Here is an 18316-nt window from a genome sequence, read left to right as displayed (position 1 = left end):
GCCACCTTTGGGTGTTGGCTGGGCACAGTTGCCTCTGCCTATGGTTGACCCAGTAAACAAGGTGCTTGCTTAGGTGGAGTTACCTAATTCTGGAGATAGCTGCTTTGCTTTTGGGATTGGGTCCAGAGATGAGAAGGTAACTGCTGAAGCTGCTCGCCAAGGCAGCTATCAAATCTGATGAGGGATCAGGCCTTGAGGTTAACTGGCAGTAATTATCTGTACCATAGCTATATCCATGCTGAGTGATTCTTCAATGTTTTGTTTTGTGTTGGTTTGGGGTTTTTTGGTCGGGTTTTTTGTGTTTGTGGGTTTGGTTTTTTTTAAAAAAAAAAGTAGTATTTCACAGTGCTGGTTTCTGTGGCCCTGTAATTCAAGGGAAGTATCAGCCCTCATCTTTGTGAGTACAGCCTTTTGGGTACAAACCTTAAAGTTTTGGTGACAACTGTGGTAACAATGAGACTGAAATACAGATGTCTGACACGTTCTCATGTTCCCATTTGGATACAGGCTCCTCTGAAAGCACCCCCCCTGCTTTGGTAAGGAAACAAATGATTTCAGAAAGGGACATGTTGAAATCATCAGGCCGTTGTTCCTGTTTTGGTAGCGTTGTGTCGTTTTTCTTAGCCGTTCCTTCGCATAACCCTAACTCTTTTTGACCATTTTGTACCCGGCCCTTTAGCAGATGTTTCCCCCCAGCACTAATAGTGGTGGCAGCTTGTGCTAACTGGCGGGGCTGGGAGAGAGCGGTGTGTTTGGGGAGAAGGATGGAAGATTAGCATCGTTACAGGTCAGAAATAAGTGTATTGTGTGTGGTCGATAATATGTAACAGTGTGGTTTAGTAAGATGAGCTTCCAGCTCTCTCTGCAGGAGAAGGGGATGCATACCTTTCTTTATTCCAGTAGATTTCTGCGATATGATAGGAGGCAGGAAAGAAATGTAGTTTCTATAGCCAAGTTTCTATGTGTTACTTTCTCATGTGTTCTTAATGCTGGAAAGCTTGGGTGGGTGCCGTGCTGTCAGACTGTATTACCCAGCGTTAGCTGGTCATGAATCCATGCTTCATGTTCACAAGTATTTCTTTTTTTTCTTAAAGACTGCTCATCTGTGCCGTTACAAACACTGATGGCACAGGCACGAGCCTCCACATCTCCCTTGCCTGCCCTCTGGAACTCAGATTTGGGTAAGCAGGGCAGTTGCAGTTTGAAATTTGTGGTTGTAACATTATCTGTTAGAAGTAAAGAAAAAAAAATCCTGCTGAAACAAGTAGTGTAGACCACACTAGATCTGCTTCAGATAAGTCTGTCCATTATTGTGTGCAATTAGACCAAGTATTTTGAAGGATTAGTAGATAGTATATTTTAAGAGATTGGTTAGTGGTAGGAAGTAAGACTGCCAGTGAAATTTTTCTTCTAGAGTTGAAATGCAAAGATCTCTTATTAAAACTTATCCAGTTGTTTAACTTTTCTTAACAGAAGGTTCACAGGTCATAGAAACAAGTGCAGTATGAAATTTCAAACCCAATATTCACCTGCTTTTAAAGAAAAATAGTAATAGTCCCTCATTTTAGAAGGCAACAGTTATTTCACTACTGCTGTGTGCTGTCAAAATATGCCTGATTGTTTACATTCGTGTGTACTCTAAACTGTTTTGATTTTTGTTTTGTTAATTTTATTTTTAGCTGTAGAAGCCTGTACAGGCTTCGAAAGATTTCATTGGTTTGCTTTCTCGCCACTTTTTCCTAAGAAAAGGTGACCATACCAAGGCTGTGAATAATCCTCTCTGTATTCAAATCTGTTGGACAGTGAGTGTTGCCTTGCAATTTGTTAACACTGCTGCTTTGCCTCTGCTTTGCTTCATTTAACTTTTTAGGCCCTTTTCTCCTCTTAACGGGATTGTCTGTTTGGGGGATTTTTTTACCAACTTGTCACCTGCCAGATAAAGGGGGGCAGGGGGAAGAGATTGCTTTCTTAGAACTGTTTTGGTAAGAGAGCCTTGTTGTTCCTAATCTGCCTATAATTTGTCTCTGTTTTCTCTTCCTTAATCTCCTTTTGCTCCTATTTCTGAACCTCCTCACCTTCATCCTCATCACTCCTCCCTCGCCGATCTTTGGTTTTGAAAGAAGCCGGGAGGAGCGGTGAGATGCCAGAAGAGCGCAGTTATTACTTACACAGGGAAAGTTCATCCTGTCCAACAAGTATGCTATTTGTAGCCTTGAGGGATATATCTAAAGGGCACAGAGTTTCCACTCAAAATTTAAGTAGATTAGATTATGTATACATATTTGTTGTGACTTGGCAGGTATCCCAGTGCCCGAGGTCTTAAAACATATACTTTGCTATACTCGAGGCAAGCTCAACTGTATGTTTCAAAAGATGCTGTGGAGAGATGGGAGGCTGCTGTTTGGAGTTCACGAAAGTGTTATCCTCTCTAGATCTGATATGACACAGGAATTCTGACTACTGTTCTGTCTAGTCCTGCATTTTGTCTTGATATTAGCTTCTATCAGATGCTTCAAGGGGTGGTATAACCATAACATACGGAGAAGATCCTCTCTTATTTAACTCTCTGCTGATTTGGATTTTGTCCTGAAAAAAGAGGGTTGGTATTATTTTTTCTGAAGTTCTCTTCAAATCATATTATAATTCTGGATGATCCAGTTATCTATGTAAGTCTTGTCCATCTAACTGTATGCTACCTTCTGGCAGTAAATCTCACAAGCTAATACTTCGCTGTTAAAAAATAAAGTATTTGCGTTTACTAGTTTAAAATTTGCTATGCTGTGGTTTTATTGAATGTGCCTCACTGTCCTAAGAACAGATAAAATCATCTGAGCAAGTTACTCTACTGCTAATTGTTTTAATAGTTTTATCTTGTTATCTTGTTTAAAAGTAAACATAAAAATGCAACTCCAGAATTCAGGTGCTGCAGATATGCTGGAGGGAACCGTGATGTTAAAACAGCTGTATTTTATGAAATTCTGTTTGGTATGGCACTTTTCCTTATAAGGCCCAATGACCAATTGTTTTGATTATTTAGAAGGAAAAAATTCCATGAGAACTGTTACTGAAAATGACTAACTTGGCATTAGTGATCTGTCGCTCTCTTACAGCATTTGATGCAATACTGAAGTTAATTAAGATAGCTGAAATATCCAGTTAGCCAGTCAGTGCTTCGGCTGCTCATATGTGACCTGTTTATTACATTTTCTGGTAAATGGCTAATGATATCTGTAAATAAATACTCCTTCTGTTTGTAGTGGTGTCTTCTTAACATCCAAGGCCTTTGTAAATAAAGAACAGCCTGTGTATCTAATAGAAAGCTCGAACACTTGATTCACAGTGCACGGTGACCTGTGGGCTTTTGCAGTGAGGAGCTGAAGTGATTCCTCAGGTTTTGCCATTAGAGTGATGAAACCTTTGAAAGAGGAGTGTGGTGCTGGGATTGCCAATGCACAGTGGAAGACGTGCAAAAGCAGAGTGACTAGGGCTGCATGTTAGAAACCAGGGATGGTTGGGTCAGGTCGCAAGAAGAGGGCATACTTGACAGAGAGGTAGGCTGGATTTAGTTAAGTGGTTGTGTTTCTTTATTTAAGCAAGGATTAGAGGTTGATAAAGATGCATAAGCTGATATGTAGTAGATATAAGCTGCTTTTGCTCAAAACTGCAGAGGGGTATGTGAGAGAGATGGGACCAGGACTTAGCAGATCTGAAATGCATGTCCACCAGACCTGTTCCTTTGGCATCTCAGTGCCTTGGAGAAGATATGCTTGAAAATGGTTACTACAGTTGCTTAAACCTGTTTATGTTATCTATTAGAGCAGTCTCTTAAAGACAGAGGATGAGGAATAATCTGTTGTGGGGATTTTTTATCTTCTGCATGATATTATTCCAGTATATTAAAAAAAAAAAGAGATTTGCCCTAATAAACAGAAACTGCATGCAAGATTTACTACATTTTCTTTTTTTACTTCTGGTTTGCTTTTCTAAGTATGAAAACGTAGGATTTACTCAAGCAGATAATAGGTAGAATTGTCCCTTTGTGAACCTTAAAATGGAGGTAATGAGAAAGAATGTCCAGGCTGTTGATCACTGGGAAATAATTAACAAAAACAATTAACTATGTCTTAGTCCACAGTAGGATGTTACCTTGAACACACCACTTCAATTCCTCTTACAGCATCATGTGTCCATGCTGAACTTAATACTAAAGAGTTATATCAAAAAGGACTACTTACGCTAGTAAGTGCAGTAAATGCTCATTGCAGTGAGTTAGTTTCCACTCTAAGGTTTCTTTGGCTTAATTGCTTATAATGTGCTGGAGTTTGTATTTCTCCCCACCTGGCTCACTGCCCATATCCTCCCTTACTCCAGGATCATCCTGACTGGAGGTGAATGCTCCATACACCTTGGCAGGTAGCCAGGAGTGCTGCTCTTTTTGGTGGGGGTTGTAAGCAAGTTGGTTGTAGCGATTGATTAGTTTTGAAGAGCCTGCCAAGGCTCTGGTGGCCTCTGGTTCGTGTATGTCTGACCCTACTCAGACAGGAATTGTTGCAGGGTGGATAGGTACAGGTCACTGCCCCCATAAACAAAAGAGAGAGAGCACACCTTGACCTGGCCTCGGGAAGGAATCAACACAAAGGACTGTAAAGGATGTAGCAGAAGACAAAGAAACACAATGGAATTCTTGATCAGTGCCCTCATACATGCTCTGAGCTGTGGTTTTGCAAGTGACATTGCCACCAAATCCAGGAGTGATTTATTTCCCCTGCTCCCCTGGATGGTGCACAGGGCCACAGCAGAGGCCCAAGGTAACCGGGTAAGAACCCAGCAAATAAAGGTCAGTAGCCTCACCTATGCCATAGTGTCCAGCTGGGTCTGGGCCTGCTGCAAGCATTGTGACTCACCAGATGTGAACAATACCCAAGAAACAGCTACAGGATCCTGCAGAGGCTGGAGGAGGAAGCCGATCTAGTAAGTATTGCATGCCCAATTGCACAATAACTTCACAGGAGGGTTTAAAGTACTTTTTCTGGAGCGGAGCGCTCTGGCTCAGGTAGCAGCCTTCCCCTTGCCATTTAACTTCGCTGTTCTCAAACTTAGATCAGACTCTTGTTATATTTATTTGCTGTGGGATCCTCATCCGTACTGTCACTCACTGGCAACCTCCAAACTTCTGCACTCCAACTACTATCCCTACATCTCTTAATTTCTGTTACCCTCTCACCCAGAGTAACAATCTAAACTGTTGGTATCCCCCACCCCAAAATTTTGCATGACAAATCCAACAAATTCTGTTCAGTGTTCACTCATCTACCCTTGCCTACTAATCAGTCCTGTGGTACTGAAGGACTTCTCAGGAACGTCACTGTGTCACCTTCCTTGTACCTCCATGTCTTTTCCTTCCCCTCCTTCTCTGCACTCTCTGCCCTCTGTGTACGAGATCCATCCCATGAGGAGTGGCATGAAGTTATCTTCATTGCCCAAGTCCTTTCAGCTCTGTCCTGTAGCTACCTTGCCCTATGTAGGAAGCCTGTAGATCTCTAGGAGGAGAGGGGTGACCCTGCTCGTGCTGATGTCACCATGGAGCATGCTGCCCACTCCCTGCCTGCCTTGGGGAGCCCTGGGGATGTGGCAAAGGCGTGAAGCAGCCCAGCCCAGCTAGACACGGCAAGGAGCATGTCCGTCCCAGCTGAGCCGGAGCCACAGCATGGCTCACCTCCACACTCCCCAGAGCCCAGCTCCTCATGTGGGTGCAAGGGGAGGGAATTTGAAGGCTGGAGGGAGCCGTGTGTTTGCAGGGTTGCTCAGACATAGAGGATGGAGGGCGAACATGGGACTCTGTGCTTCCTCCTGCTGCTGCCTATACCCCTGCCCGTGTGACGTGTTGTTCAGTTTAACAAGCATTGGTTTGCCTTCCTCCCAGTCAGTGTCATCTGTCACATCTTTGTTGCTGAGTCAGGGCTTTCTCCAGTACCCAACTCCACAAACAGAAGAGTTCATCACAGTTTATTGATGCTTTTGCCTTTTTCATATTGCCTTCTTTTTTTCTTTTTTTTTTCACTCTTGCTCCCCTCCCGAAATGGTATCTTCTCATCAGTCTCACTTCAAAGCTTTAACAGTACATGTCTTTGCTTTGGCAAATCCCAAACATGAGTTGCACTTTTCTGCCTCCTTCTCAGCTGATTTGATCTCCTCTCATTTCCTCCTCACTAATCACAGCCTTCCCCAGCTTTGGTTATGCTGCCCCCCTGCTCCAGACCTTAGTCATGCTCAGAGTGTTTATAAATCTTAATGCAGCCTCAAATATGAAGCTATGCTGTCACAGAGTTTCATTAGCGTGCTCAATCTTTGCTGAGGGTGAAGTACACAAGAAATTTTGAACTGCCTTGCTCTTCTAAAACTTTTATTTAGTAGAGCGAGCTTGTGTACAAGTAACAACTGCTACAGAATTTTCTTGATTTTTCAGTGTAATTTACAGTAATTTATAGGAGTGAAAAGAGTGTGTGGGAGAGAGGTTTGACACAAACATTGCAGGTAAAGGAGGTGTTGGGGGGTTTCCTTATTTTTCTTTTTTTTCTTTTTTTTTTTTTTCTTTTCTTTAAGGAAATGCTCCTCTAGCACTCCTGGATGAAGTTTGTTGATAGGTAGCATTGCAGTGTATTATCACAGTTTGCCTGTTGTCTTTACAAATGAAGCCCTTAAGTCTCCCAGGAATTTGCTATAGAGTAATACCCTTCAGCATGGGGACAGCTAGATGCACGTGTGTGCTGTTACAAATGTAATGCCTACTGGTTTGGTTGTGTTGGTTTGGTTTTGTTTTGTTTTTTCAAAGGCAGAGCCATCTATACTCAAATGCCTATCCAACAGTGCCTGACCATTTAAAGTTTTGAAACAATAGCAAAGAACATCCCCTATTACGTATGTCCCAGAAAAAACCTACAACAGCATATGTAGTATGTGGAAGTAATTTGGAAGGCATCTTGCAGTTTTGAAGGGAACACGGTGAGAAGAAAAGTTGGGGGAAAAGAATTTGAATGCGGTCATGAGGGAAGAAACTACTTAGCATATTAAAATAGAGTTTGTAATGAGTGGGGTGACTAGTAACATCTTTATTTTTTCTGATTTCTCTTAGCACATAAAAAGGCTGCAGCCCATATGAAGAGGGGAATTATTAGCTAAAAGATAGCCATCAGATTTCAGAAGATAAACGAAAGGTGGATCTGAACCTTGAAATTGTCAGCTCAGCTCAGCAGGAGGTTGCAAAGGCAAAGTGGTGAAAGGAGGGTTTCCTGGAGAACACCCAGAAGATTGAAATGGATTATGCGATTCTGGAAGGGGACAAGAAACAGGCAATACAAAGGTGCTAAACATAAACAGTTGTAACAAAACACTGGTCAAGCACTTTACCTCCAATACCCTGTAAAACATAGAAGATGTTCCATATTGAGGCTACTATGTCAGTTGAGCTAATTAGAAATATTGCCTGACAGTATTCAGGATCTTGTGTACATCATCTCGAGGAGCGCTCCTTGTACGACCTGCTTTGTTTTTAAGGTCATCATTTTTTCATTGAAAAAGCACCATCAGCTAACTTAGTAAATAAATCCGTTTTTTAAACACCTGTCTAAAAAATAATTGAACTCACAACTACTGTAAAACTCATCTCTTCACAACTTTTTTAAAATAAAATTAAACTAAAACATACCTTTTGATTGCAAATTTTTTGCTAGCCTACAGCTGCTTTCCCACAGCGTGAAAGAAGCTCAAGCATCTTGTTGGAGAGCACTTAGAGGAATACATTCTCCGGGACTCACAAAAGCATCTCCATTTCATGTTTCCATCTGCTCTCCAGGATTTTTTCCCATAACATGCATGAAGCATTGATGCATACCATACAGTCGTAAGACTATTTTTATTCCATCTTTTTTGTCACCATCTTCCTTCCACCTTTCTGGAAGCCTGCCCCACTGGCAGTCTGCAGCTGTTCAAGGCAGTGTCTTGCGTGTGGTTTTTTCCCATCACTTAATGTAGGCTTGGGAGTCAGGAAAGCAAAGTCCACTAAGCCCTGGTGTCTTGGACTGTGGAGAACAAAAATTACCTTGCAGGACACCCCTTCCTGCTCACTGCAGGGGGGGTGGACTAGATGACCTCTAAAAGTCCCTTCCAACCCAAACTATTCTATTATTCTACGATACAGTTCTTTCATCGTAGACCACCCATTATTAGTATTGGTGAATGCTTAGTGTGATAAACCGCATCCAGCAGGACTGTGAAGGAATATGCCATCATGTTGATAAGGTCTTAAGCATGTGTGTTTGGGAGGTGGAGCTGGTGTAGAGTAGGGCAACAGGTATGCGCCTCACCACCCTGCTTCTGTGCCAGTAGGGAACCCTGTCCCTTCAGAGCTATGCGTAACCTCCTGTGCATTGACAGGCATGGAGGAACCTCCTCATGCTACTCAGCCTTCCTGAGTTGGCGGTCTTGCCAGTAACAAGCTCATTACCTTGTGATTTAATGGTAAAGTTGTTTGGTGACTGCATTGTTATGACATTTCATCAGGCTGACAGGAGCTCCCAGATTGGTTTTCTGTTAGTGCAACTCCAGGGTAGAATCTGTGTGAACTTCTGGAAGGTTCTGCCTTTGCTGCCTGAAACTAGTAGCTGCTGCCAGTCACCTGAATCCAAAAATTGTACTCCAGCTGACTCTTCTGGATACTAACTGCCTGGCTTCATCTCCTTCTGCTGTGTTCAATCATGTCGCTCTAAATTATGCACAACTGCTTTTAATTGTTCATTAATCTGGTATCATATCTCAGCATTCTTAAGATGTGCATCCCAAAATGAATTGCATGACGGACTGAAGCAGAGCCCTGTAAATGAACCTGTCAACGCCCCGAATGGGAGATGGGAACAAATGCAGAGGACTTACCTTGTTAACAAGAATGTTCTCATAGCAAAGCATCATGCAAATACTCCATGAAGTCAGTGTAATCAGCGAAAGCTGATTAGGTATGTGCTAGCTTCATTGCATAGACAAAGCTGGTACGTACGAACAGAGTCAGAAACACATTCAGCATCTGCGCTGTGCAGGTTTTGAAAAACTCACTGATTACAGCTTTGCAGAGGGATTTGCTTTAGTATTACCCTAAGTATTCTGCATCTTTAGTTATCCTTTCCTAAGGCTTTTGTGTTTTAGCTCATAAGGTCATTGATACAATCATCCAACATCACAGCTGTAGCAGTATTAGCAAAGGCCATCGTGACTAAACATGACACTTCTCATTTGATGTAAAGTTAAAATAATCTAGGAAGTATTTTCTTTTCAGATAGAGCAGCAGTTCCTCAGCTGCAGAGTGTATTGGAAGATTAGTGGCTGCTTGGAAATTGGGCACTCTTTCGTACTTCTTGCCTTTCTTTGGGGGCTGGGATAAGAGGCAAAGGAGACAGGGCAACCAGGATTAGCATTTTAGTAGGAATAGTGTCAATAAACCATGTGAAAATCCCAGGTTAACAAAAAAGGCAATGCTAAACATCGTCACAGTTTTTGCCCCCAGGCAATGTTCAGGCAGTGTGATTCAGGGCAGGACTGGGTTTCCACTGCGCTCTTTGGACAGCTGTGTAGAGTTTCCACCTACACCTGGGATGCAGCATATATACTGGGGAGACTAGCCTTTCTCTCAGTCACTTTATTTCTGTCCTTCATGAGTTGTCATTTTGTCCCAAATGTGAGCTTCCCAACCATCTAACCTAACCTCATGAGGCAAATCTAACTCTCCTGTGAAGGGTCTTGTCCTATTACAGTCACTTCAGCTTCTATGTGGTATTGTGATTTTTCAAAGACTTTTTCTCACCACCTTGCCCCTCTTATTTGAGCTTGTCTTAGCAAGATGGGTAAGTATATTATTTTTGGGTGGGTTTTTTTTGTTTGGTTTGGGTTTTTTGTTTGTGTGTTTGTGGGGGGTTTTTTGGGAGGGGGAGGTGTTGTGGGTTTTTTTTTTGTAGCAGACAGAAATTGAGGTAGAGTAGAGGATTTCTCCAAGCCCAAATGATGAATCACTGGTTGGATTATTGTAGTCCTATGTTTTCTGACTTCTAGTCCATGCTTATTTTACAGACTTTGCTATTTAAAACCTGTCCCTGCCTTCTGGCAGTTCCTTTGTGCTGTCTGCCAAGCAGACCTTCAAGTGAAATTACTGAGCTCTTTGGTAAGTTTTACTTTTTCAGCTTCAGTGAGGAACACAGCACAAAGTGGAGTAACTGGTGGCTGTTTTTTCTGTGCTGTTCCAGTTCAGACCATCTCTCTAACTGAGCAGAGATCACTAGCTGCATAGGATTATGTTGTGTGGTGATACCTGTGGGTGGAGTTTATCTTGAGTTCACCGACGTCATTGTGATTTCCACTTAGTGCACTAGAGCATCAGAAACCCTTTTACTTGTCTGAGTACTGAAAATGTTAAAAACGTCTTGCGTTACGGTTCATGTTAGATGACTGTCTCAAAAAGCAAAACTTGTAACTTCCTATCCTGTCTAGTTGAGCTCTGCAACATAATTATGTTGTTCAAATGGTATGTCCTAAAGTATTCAGGTTTAGGAAAATCTTCAGAAATGTAAGTATGTAAAATCATGGTTTCAGGGGTGGTCTGGGCCAGGCAGGCCTGCACGAGGCAAACCTGAAATCTGTACCAGGCAATTTTGGTAGATGCTATTTGGTGGCCACCTGGGTAGGCATGATTATTTGGGAAGAGTCAAAGCAGCATTTGTAAGAGAGCACTGTCTTAGGGAACTGGAGTTCTTTGGAGGCATCAGCAAGAATTAAAGATGTTCTGGTTGAAAAATCAAAGTGAACTTTATCAAAAAGGCTTTTTAAGGAAAGTAAGGAGCCATAATATAAGAGGGAAGGCCTTTGCACAAGTAAATGACAGTTTAAAAGGTAGGATCAAAGAAAGGGTAGAAGTAGAGGGTCAATTCTCAATTAAAGGAGGGTCCCAGTTACGTTCCACAGAGATCTGTGCTGTTCATCACATTCGTAAGTGGTATCAGTAAGGGCATGAGCAAGGTTGCTCTGAAGAAGAGAGCCAGCTGTGGAGAACAGTAGGGCATAAAGTGCTGAGGACTGTGCAACAAAATGGGCAATGAAATTCAGTGTAGGTAAATGAGGATAACTGAGAAGCAGGGGGAAGAAAAATCCTAAATCTAAATAAGATTATGAGTTTGAGCTGTGTATTATCACTGAAGAGTAAGATTTGGGAACTGTGATTGGTGAGTCTGAGATCATGAGCTTATTGGTCACAAAAATACAACCCAAATGTTAAGGGAAAGAAATACATAATAAAATTAAGAATGTCATTACAAGAGTGTATGGTCCAGTTGCCTCCTGAGTGCTGTGTGCACTTCTGGACCCTTCAGCTCAGAAACATTTTCTTAGGACTGGAAGAGGCTTAGAGAAGGTCAGCAATGATGATAACAACATGTAGCACATGGCATGGCTTCCATGTGAAGAACACTGCTGTAAACTGGGACTTTGGCCTGGGAAAGGAAAGAATTGAGGGCAATGTCATGTAGATCTGTAGAGGAAGAAAGAGGCAGACTAACCACTGCCTTTCAAAACAAGAACATACACAGTTAAGAGGAAAGGTAGATTCAGAGCCTTCAAAAGGAAGGGGTTCTCCATAAAATCGGTAGTGGAGAGACCTGTGGGATGATTTTTTGGAAGTATGCTGTAGATATTAGAAACTGATACAGTTTCCAGGGCGAGCGTTTTGGACTATTGCTTGGAAGGGTGATGTGCTGAAAGTTGCTAAACTAACAGAAACCACATATGGTTCAGGAAGTCCCTGACATCAAAGTAGTTGGAGGTCAGAAGGGTATCTGTGAGAAATATCACTTGTTTGTGACCTGTTCTGTACATTTGGCTATTACTGGAGGCAGAATACTGGCCTAGATGTACCGCTGATCAGCCTGCATACCTACTGTCATTTTAAGATGTCTTGGGACAAAGGAAAATAATGTTCCTTACGAACATCAATTAATTCCTGATCGTATTAGTGTATAATCCCGTAGGCACGTTTAGGTTGTGTGTTTGTGTTTACTTGAACGTATACAGGATTTGCTTTTGATTTTATTATAAAAATGACATGGTCCTATATGCAGATTACATATTAACCAAAGTTTGCTTTCACAGAAGCATCATCACTTTAAAAGTGGAAGCATATTATTCTTTGGGGGTGTGTGGTGTGGGGTGTGATTCCAAAATACATGAAAGCTCTTTTGCAGGTTTTAAGCATTCTAACAGTAATTACAATATCAACGTTATTTGTATCACAGCCTCTCCAAAGTTTTTAGAAAACCATCTCTGCAGTGCCATAGATTCTTAAAAAGCCCATAAAACCACAATCATCAGATGGGTTAACTCTAGGCAGCTCTTGTTTCCTTTAATTTAGTATATAATCAGGAATCCTTTGGAACATATAGTAACCAAAACTGAGCTCTCAAGATTTAAAGTGGACCTAAGTAATTTGAAATATGGAAAGCTCACAAAGAGATGCTGGATAGTATTGTGAATTTTTTTTTTTAAATTACAGACTATTAGGTCATGATAAAATAAATGTTGGTAAGTTCATGTTCTACTTTTCCAGAAACTTAAGAAGAATAAAAAAGCAGGCATGATAATTTTTTTCTTCTATATTCTGAAAAAAGTTATGTAATACTCATTCTGGTGTAGCATATTACAACAATGAGTTATTTTCTAAAATTAAAAAGCTGGTTGTCCAAATTTAATGACTGTAGTACAGCTTTCAAGAATTGCAAATAGTCTTATAATCATGAAAAAACCCATGTTGTATTTAATTGTCAAATCTATATAAATAACTATTTTTGTATGATGGTTACTGTCCCACCGCAACCTAGTGTTTCTTTCCTCCAAATGCTCGCTTTATTAATGAATAAAAAGTATGTATTTTTAACAGATGTTTCCTAGTGGAATCTGTCTATTTACTGCGCAGAAGAAAAGAAGTGGTTTTAATCATTTTAGTGTGTTTGTTCCCCTTGCTACCCATATTTCACACTAGTTTGAAAGATAGGGGTTTTTTTCCATTTTAACTTTATGCAATTTCAGGAAGTTTCTCGGTTTTGTGGATGTTTAAAAAACAAAACCAAAACAACAAAGACTTTGTTAAAATTTTGAATTTATGAAATATCTTAATTCTTATCTTTTTCTACCTTCTGTATAATACTCTTTGCAGCATAATCATTGTTCTGTACATAGTAGATATTAATAATGTGCTGTCACTAAGAGTAGACTACAGTGGTTTCCTGGTTTTAGTTTCAATGCTCATGTTAATTCATTATGTTCTCGATGTTAGGCTGCTTCCCCAAGGGGTAAAGTCTTATGTGTTATTATCTCTAAGTCATTCTTATGTTTATACCTAAGATCGCTGAATAGATATTTTCACTATTTTGCCCACATCATTCCGTTTTCCTGCAGCAGCTTTCACAGGCAGCTCTCCTGCTGCGTGCTTGCATTTGGTTGTGTCTTCCTGCAGCCTGTGCGTGCTCTTGCTGCTGTCCTACCACACTCCCTCGGCCACTCCTCTATACTGTAGGCTAGAGCTTGAATCCATGGAGAAGGGTTTCTCTGAACTCAGCTGCCTGCTATAAGGAGAAGTCCTGAAGTTCAAAATAAGATAAGCACAGCCTTGTATATAAAATAAAAACGAAACCCCTATCTGTTCTTCTGTGAATAGTTTGCATATGGGCACGTGCTCCCCTTATATGAAACACTGCTGTATGGTAGGGCTAGTGCCTACATCTTTGAATGATTATTTACAGTAACTGCTGTCCAAAAATGCAAAAGGCCAGGTAGCTTCATGCACCTCTCAATGCATCTTGTCCCTTGGGGGCCTCAGTGTGGACCCCTGTGTCTTTTCACATCTCTCCATCAGCTTGTGAGAGAACAGGAGCTGTAAAACCCCGGCCGATTCCCAGCTGCTGTCAGGTAGTATACCTGTTGGCTCTCTTCTCACTGCCTGCTGTACGAAAGGCCATGGTGGCCAGAGGCAGGCCTCCAGGGGTTGAGATCTGTGCCTCCTGCCATTTGGCAGTGCCATGTTTGTAGACAGTTGTGCCAGGTGTCTTCGTTGCTTAGGGCAGAAACACGTGTGTACATGTTGCTTGCTATTCAAATCTCTTCCAAATTACACAATAAAACAAGCAGAAAATTAAATGTATCACTTTGTGAAAGTGCAGGCACAAGCTGCTCCTGGCCTAGGCAGACTCTCTGGTCAAACCCACCTTCTGGTTAACCATCTCACCCCAGCAATGCCCGTTCTTCCTCCTTCTTGTCCTCCAGCATCAAAGCCTCAGCTTGAGCTTCCAGATGTAGGAGAACTCGGGCTACAGAGAGACACCTCCCTTTGTTGCCCCCTTCCCCCACTGGCCCCATCCAGCCAAGAGCAAATGGGGAGAGTAAGCATCTTCCTACCAAAGACGGGATTCTCCTCCTAAACATGGGCAAAGGTGAACAGGGTTCACTGGCTGTCTCCTTTAGAGTGAGGTGCTGTTCAAATAAATGTGGATCAGATGGCCTGCCAAGAACAGTGATGTAGACCCCTGCATCAGTCAGAAGACTGATTTTAATTCAACACAGGGAAAGGCACTCCAGAAGTCATCAATACTTTAACATCTTTGCTGACTAAGCATGGATTTTTCTTACCTGCTTGACTGTTTCCATTGGTGGGATCAACTTCTCCAGCTGAGATCCTTCCTTACTGAAAGTTAATTCTCCGTAAGAGGGACCGCTGGAAGTCCTGGGTTGGCAGCTAAATCTTCTGCTACCTGCAGCTACTTTGAGATGAGTCTTCGCTGCAAAAAGTCTAGCATTTTTCTACAAAGTCAGCCAGATCTACTGCTCACTCCGAGGTCAGTGCAAGTGTGCAGTAGGCACACTGATCCTTGATGATCCAGGAAGGATGGCTGAGCCCTGCAGGGCAGCAGGATCCGCTGTGCTGTCCTGGAGCAGTGCAGGCACTTCGCCACTTATGCCCTCAGCCCCTTCCAACAACTGTCCCAGTAGAGGTATCTGAAGGAAGGAGGGTTAAATCTGCACCTCCACAAACTGAACTGCCTAGTGAGGGGCTTGTGTGTAAGCCCATAGCACAAGGAAAGCAGGAGGAGGCTAAGTGGTGCACCTTCTTCAGCTGCCTTAACCTGGAGGTAGATTTCTTCATCTTCAGGAGCTCTGGTGACATCGCACAATTGTAACAGCCCCGGCTGATAGGGACAGACATGGTGAGATTTGAGTTCAGTTCTGCCGCTGTTCAGTGGAGGTGCTGTCTGACTGTCACTTCAGCTCTTCCCAGCCACGGTAGAGTGGCTATGCTGACTGTCTCTCGCTGGTGCTTCCTCCAACTTGGCTCCCCCAGCTATGCCAGACTGGACAAAGCAGGTTTCCTCTGTCAGTACATTTTTTAGTCGTTTTTTAGATACAGAAAAGAAGAAAAATAGTTATTTACGGTACAGTAATTGTGGCTCTTCCAGGTACATTCTCCATAGAGGTACCACAAGCGATCTCTTGTTCTTCACTCTGAAGGAGTCTTTACTGTTGGCAAACCTGAGAGAGGTTGGAGTGGGGCATCCTGGACTTAGGTTGCTCCATTACCACCCTGAGTAGCAGCAGCTCCTGGCTTTCCTGGGCTGCAAGCGTTCATCCTCCTTCCCAAACCAGGATGCCTGTCTGTGTTTCAGCTTTCCCATCCTCACAGCACAATCCCAGCTGGGATATCAACTCTTGCCCACATACTTGTCTCCCATGGCCCTGCTCCCATTCATCAGCCACATCAAACCTTGCAAGCTCCTTCACATCAGCATATAAAACCCTGGGATGGGAGCACAGGTTTGAGAGCGGCAGGGCTGCAGCCGCCACTGGGGAGGGAGGTTGCCACTTCCCAAGGCAGCACGCTGATGGCAGTGGTGCATGTGATGGCTCTTGGCCCACAGCGTGAGTGGAGAGCAGAGCTGGGTGCTGCCGTTGCTGCAGACCGCGTTAGGTGGTGCAGTGGTGTGCGTGGCACAGTTTGGGAGCCCTTTGCCTTACACCACTGTTGGTAGCAGTTGGGAGGGTTCACAGGCACAGCCTGGATGGACATTACTGTCTTCAGAGAACTTGATCCTGTTCATGTGAGTACATGCTCACCTGGGATCTGTGTGGACAGCACTTCTTAAAGAATCACAGTTTCCATAGGGTAAGTAACCACTTTTCATTTTGTTTCCATAAAGAAATACTTAAAACCCTGGATGACTCTGTAATACTATTAAATCCTTGATCAGTTCTACCATTATAATGACTCTAATGTTTACAGGACCCTTCCTGTGGTTTAAAACTGATTAATTTCAGTAATTAAAGCTAGATTCACTGTTCTGTATACAAGGTGTGTTCTCAGTACTGTGTTCTCATTATTGCTCTCTTATTTTGAAAGAAAATAACCATGAAACTGGTGTTTTCCTTTACTGTGCTTGGACACTCTTAAAAGTATGAAATACAAGTTGGGAGGATTATCGGTCGTATTCGTGTAATGCCTTCATTATCATTTTGGTTTAGATATCAGATGTTTTAAAACATTTTCAAGTGCAGCTGTTTTTTCAGATTTGTAAAGATGAACTGTGAATTTTGAAAAAAGTATGTTACTTTTTTTTAATATTAAAAGGAGGAATAAATTATTTAGCTTAGGGTTCGGGGGCGTTTGCTTATCTGTGACTCCTTAGATGGTAGAAATTAAAATATTTTCTAACCTGGAGTTATCTGGTTGTTTGGAGAGTTAGCAAAATTAGTGCCTCATGGATCCTGGAAGATCTGATAAATTCTAAGTATTATAATCTGACAAATTATAGAAGTTGTATTTTGTTACTAGTTCCCAAGTGGGCTTTGAGCACGTGCATGTGGCAATGCTCTTTGCAGTGTGATGCTTCTCTACTTCATGTGGAGAATACTTTGAGCTTTGTTATTCATTAATCATTTCTAGCTCATCTAGTTGAGAAGAAGACTCAATAACACTGTAACTGTAAGCATTTACGAGAGGAATGGTACATCTTTGTCCAGTATTCTGCCTCAGAGATTTTCTAGCACCAAAAGCTTCTGAGAAAGGTGGTCTAAAAGCCAGCATTATCATGGACAAGTTTTGTGTTCTGTGCGTAAGAAAAAGTCTTTTATCCTGTAGCTGATTATTGTCGCAAAGCATAGGAATTTTTTATTTTCTGTTTTCATTTAATCCTGTCAAATGTAGCAGATGTTTTCATTATTCATACAAACTTATCCCCTTTTGTCTGTATGTTGTTAAACTCTTTGCTTAATAATGGTCTTGTAGAAGTTGAGATCCCAGCTAATTGTAGGTATAGCATTGCCCTCATCGGGATCCACTGCATTTTGATTTTGCTATATCCATAAGGTAATGGATAAGACTACCTGACCTTCCTCCTTCATTCTCTTAATTTTAACTACATCTGGTGTTTATCTTGCTTATTTACTTGTTCCAGTTGCTTCAGTTGCCCTTGATATAATAGTATTCCCATGCCTCTAATGGTCTGTCTCTGAGGGCGTCTGCTTTTTGCTAGAGCATTTTTAGATGTGTGGTGAGAATTGAACGCTATAAGCGTTTACGAAAAATGTTGAATGCTCTTGAGAGGGCATTATAATACTTTGGATAGAATTTGGGGATTTTTTCTGAACAGGACGTAGTCTGTAAATACCAATAGTAGAGGGACTAAGTCCATGAGGACGTAGTCCATTACATTTATGTGGCTGTCTACCTATTGTGAGCTATGTTAGTAGAAACATCTGGATAATGAAGCTCTTCCTTTCTGCTGTGATAGTAGATGACGTTGAGATAGGCATTACAGGGTAACTAACTTATAAGGTTCTTGCTGGGAGAAGGAGTGGGGAGTCATCAGCATTTTCTACCTGAAACAAGGTGATTTGGGGACCTCCAAAAGAGAAAATGAGGGTTGCGTCCCCTCTCATGCTCAGCAGTTGACAACAAAGCTTTCACTTTTTCTTTGGGTATTGGAGCTGTTTCTGCCTCCTGCCTGTATGTGCAAAGCCCTCAAATAAATGCTCCTTAGCTGTTGGAGAGCTTCAGTCAGTTTCTCTGAAGTGCTTTTGCCTTTAATAGGTGTTCAAGGGTGCTGGTTTGCTCACATTCATGCTTACCAGCAGAGGAGGCTGGGGTTGTGCAAAGCTGAACTTGGTACCAAAAGGAAGTATACTTTCCTGGAGCGAATGAGAAGGGAGAAGGGAACATGGATTATGCGGTGGGAAATGTTACATT

The 18316-nt window shown here is 42.1% G+C and overlaps 1 protein-coding gene across 6 annotated transcripts in view; it reads left to right on the top strand.

Annotated features, from left to right (window-relative positions):
- PLAG1 (PLAG1 zinc finger) overlaps positions 1–18316 on the top strand; it is a 54760-nt gene that overhangs the window by 22533 nt on the left and 13911 nt on the right. For 2 of the 6 annotated variants that reach the window (XM_075085050.1, XM_075085053.1), the window contains one exon: positions 7133–7360. The exons of 3 other annotated variants lie outside the window; for them this stretch is intronic. The gene's annotated coding sequence lies outside the window, so the exon portion shown is untranslated. Of the gene's footprint in view, positions 1–1188; positions 4972–7132; positions 7361–18316 lie in introns of those variants that run through there. One more of the 6 variants, XM_075085052.1, reaches the window with a different exon arrangement.

This window comes from Phalacrocorax aristotelis, chromosome 2 (genome assembly GCF_949628215.1).
Source record: "Phalacrocorax aristotelis chromosome 2, bGulAri2.1, whole genome shotgun sequence".
Taxonomy (NCBI): domain Eukaryota; kingdom Metazoa; phylum Chordata; class Aves; order Suliformes; family Phalacrocoracidae; genus Phalacrocorax; species Phalacrocorax aristotelis.
The sequence above is the reverse complement of the archived record's forward strand: the minus strand, read 5'-3'. Positions and strand labels throughout refer to the sequence as shown.